The following is a 4,197-nucleotide window of genomic DNA, read 5'->3' on the forward strand; positions in this document are numbered from 1 at the left end:
AATCCTACCAAAGTACATGTATCGGTCAATGATCATAACTAAGCACCACCTAAGCAAACTAGTAGGCTACCAGGAGAACTACTCTGCCAGTGGTCATCGCTAAGCACTACCTAATCACTGCTAATGTCAGGACCCAAACCTGCCCCTGTAGGTTTAGCGGCGTAACCGGCTAGTAATCCTAGGATTACCAAAGGTCCATTAACAGAATAACAAAATATAAGAGGTTGCGGAAGCCATTATACAAAATACAAGGTCTATAGAGCTATGGAGATATGCATGAAACAGACAATATTTGAAACTTATATGATGTCAAACTTCCATACACATAGCATCATAAGGGACTTCACCTAATGTACAAGTAGACAAACCAAACAAAAACAAAAGAACATCTTCAACAGGACCACAAAACTTGACTTCTCAAAAAGGAACCTCCTCGAGAGGCATGGTGATTGGCTGACCCAAAACTCGCCGGGCAGCAGCTTAGGCCTGGTCACGCGTCTGCTCACCTAGATACATAAATATAAATAATGAGTAGAAGCCCAATGAATAATAACAGAGTAAAGGGTTTTAATGAATGATGTCCATTATCAGAAACAGAGTCTTATGCATGCTCATATTTCAATTAGAAACAGATTTATATTCATATTCTTGTTCAAGTCAATGATAGAAATCAGAATTCATACTTAATCTTACATTCGTTAGCGCTAACAGATCACATACGGAGCATCGAAGATCATACTTGTCAGTTCCATAAAGGAACCTCCAGCCGAGTACAAATAGCTTGTCAGTTCCATCAAGGAACCTCGAGACCGAATACGGATAACTTGTCATTAAGGAACCTCCGGCTGGGTACAGATAACTTGTTAGTTCCATACAGGAACCTTCGGACCTGGAACAGATAACTTACTTAAGCCCCGAATACTTGTCAAAAGTTGGACAATCATTCATTTTACAGAACATAACATTTCATAGAATAGATCTTATTTCATCATACATAAAATAATTAAAGTTAAACTTAGCTTTACTAAGTCATTATTCACAGCTGGCTCCAAAGCAAACAAACGGAGTGAGCAAATCAGATAACTTTGGCGCGTGACCTACACAGATACAGAACGAATACGTACTAAATTACACACCCGAAATCATTTACTTAGTTCTTTCTTATCTTGGTGTGTTTCTACTTTATATCCTCATTATTATGTCTTAATCTCGACCTAGGAATGCTTAGGATGCAATGAGGATACTAAAATGCACTTGAAAACACTTAACAAAACTTGCTAAAAACAGGGGTCCCGCTCAAGCGCAACATCCTTCGCTCGAGCGAACATGTAAAATGTAAGTGGTTGCTCGAGCGGACTGTAAAAGTATTGGTTATATGACTTTCACGCTCGATGGTCGCTCGAGCGTGAGACTCAGGTCCTCGCTCGAGCGCAACTCCTGTCGCTCGAGCGGTCTGCAAAACATGTGAACTTCTGGGAGCATGCATTTTACGCTCGAGCCAACTTTTGGTCGCTCGAGCGGAAGTGCAAAAATAAGGTGGTCGCTCAAGCACAGGATCTGTCGCTCGAACGAAGAGATCAAATTTTGGAATTTCCAAATTGCACTCCCAAGTCCAAAACTCGAATTCAAAACCTTAGAATGCAACCTTTGGACCCCGAAACTTGAGAGAGCATGTTTAAACTTGTCAAACATCATGAATTCAAAATCATTTCACAAAATCAAGCCCCAAAAGCTTGCCAATTGTGTAAAACAAAACTCAACTATTTGAAAACATAACATGCATGCTTTATCTTGACTTCAAAGCTTCCAAACATGATTAATTGATATGAAATGGTATTAATCAAGATAAAGTCTCAAAATAAAGGTAAGATGGGCACATGCATGAGAGAATTCTTTGAAATCAAACTCAAATTGTACTCAAAGAGACATATATGCATGGTATGATCTGTGTTCCTTCATTCTAGCTCACTTCTCATAATAAACCACTCAATTCTCTTGAATTCATGAATTCACCAACTCAAGAACAAGACCAAAGGTTTGAATTCTTACCTTAGCTTCTCAATTGTGCTCTAAATGGTTAATTGTTTGAGTTCCAAGCCAAAAGCTTCAAAGTCTTCTACTTTCTACAATCCTTGTGCTTGAATTCAATTTTCCTTATTCTTCTCTCTCTCTCTCTCTCCCCCCTCCCCTCCACGTTTTGAACTCAAGGATGGGAAAATGGAGGTGTAACTAAAGGTATGAGTCCACATTATGCCTTATATAGGCTTGATTAGCGATATCTAATTAAGCTTGGCTTGAGGCTAATTAAGTGATATTATTTAATTCTAATTATTTGGTTTCGAATCGAATTTAACTTGGACCTACTGTAAAATTCTAAAAATTCCAAATAACACATAACCGAAGTCAATTTTGTAATCGGATGCCGATAAGGCCTTCAATTCACATAACAAAACATAAACATGAGTAGATCTTTCTACGATAAACAGATATGAATAAAAATAATGCAACACACAAGCAATTCATGCGAAATTTCACTTTAATTACTTATTAAGCCTTCTTAATCATGGATTATACGTTAATCATGGGTCGGGGTTGTTACAGCTAAATTTACCAGTTTCTAATCGAAAGGGGCTTGGCACCTATACCCTGTAGATTTTCGGTCTTTCACCATAGACTATCAAGCTAAATTATCTCATTCTCTATACATTACTCAGATTCACCATAACAATCAATTTAAAATCATAATGTTTAAATTATACAAAAGGACAACTCGTGTCAGTTCTCATTATTTTATAAAATGCATTCAACACACCTCCATTCAACAATGGGTTTTCATTCGATAAACTCAACAATTCCCTAATGCAATTTAAAGAAGGGTTTAATTCAACTTATGATGTTAAATTCTATAGACTACAACAATGGCATTCTCTACCTATGGCCAACAATGCAATCTCTATAAATACTATAATTTCATAAATTATCCCCATTCGTCTCTAATTTCAATATAACATTTTCAATTTCACAATTAATTATATTCAATTTCAAAATAGAGGTAACAATTCTACAATTTTAACCATTTCACAAATTAAGGTTTGTCTAAATTGAGACTTTCTCAAATTAAAATACCCACATGCTTTTTGATATAAATAAAATACGTTTGCTAGGAAAATTATAGCCAATCATTTCCAAACCCTAACTTCTAACATGCATTTTTTACAATTTTCTCTACTAATCTTCTAATGAAGTATAAAAAAAATACCATATATTCTTGCACAAACCCACATTGAATAAATAGAAGAAAACCCTGCCTCTTGCAGAGAAGAGGAGAAGCACAATATTTAAAACTAAACCAAATCGAACTTTGGTTTTGATGAAAATGTAGCTGTCATCGAGCTCTACAACGTTAATGCTCGGACTTTGGATACATTCTCACTCTAGAACACTTAATCTAAAGCTTGAATGTATGTAACTATGGCTGAAAAAGAGGATACAGAGAAGATATATATATATATAGAGAGAGAGAGAGAGAGAGAGAAATGAAGTAAAATGAACAAAGAGGGAGAGAGAGAGCTATCTGTGCAAAAATAAGATTGAGGGTTCAAAAATATTAGGCTAAGAGGCTGCCATGTCGCAGCCTTTTTGTCTCGGCTACTCGTGTAGTCGTCCCGCCACTCGTGTGATGAATTATGGACGCTCATGCGGAGCTCAAACGGAAAGGTCCTCAGACTTGGCCACTTGTGTGAAACTCACTGCCGCTCGAGCACTGGCCATTCAAGCGCTGGCCGTTCTTGCAGTAAACCCGGTCGTTCGTACAATGGATTTGGCTGCTCGTGCAACCAAACCTCACTTGTTCAAAAATGTTTCTAAGTCTCCACTCCTCATCCCTACATTCGAAATAAAATGAAATATATATATATATATATATATTAATAGTGTTACACACTGAATAGGAATTAACGCCAACTCAATCATCTTAACAAAATACAATCCATCAAATCAATTGTCCGAAAGTGTACTGGGACATCCATACAAGTGAGTTCAAATTGGGTTTAAGATAGGAATGCTACACGCTCCTTCAAATTTTTAATCATATAATAAATGATTCATTTTATTAATAAAACATTAAGTCAATTTATATTTTTTAATCATATTAAACATATAATTTAATTAATAGTTTTGGTAATTTTATTATTATAT

At 36.1% G+C, this 4,197-nt stretch overlaps 1 long non-coding RNA gene across 1 annotated transcript; it reads right to left on the reverse strand.

Moving 5' to 3' along the window:
* Positions 1-273: 273 nt before the first annotated feature.
* On the reverse strand, positions 274-3,879 carry LOC114315539 (uncharacterized). The gene is made up of 2 exons (XR_003647836.2): positions 694-3,879; positions 274-506 (listed from the first exon to the last, which is right to left on the reverse strand). It is a non-coding gene; the product is annotated as an uncharacterized LOC114315539 (long non-coding RNA).
* Positions 3,880-4,197: the final 318 nt, after the last annotated feature.

The sequence above is a fragment of the Camellia sinensis genome, chromosome 3 (genome assembly GCF_055761805.1).
Source record: "Camellia sinensis isolate YWXY chromosome 3, ASM5576180v1, whole genome shotgun sequence".
Taxonomy (NCBI): Eukaryota; Viridiplantae; Streptophyta; class Magnoliopsida; order Ericales; family Theaceae; genus Camellia; species Camellia sinensis.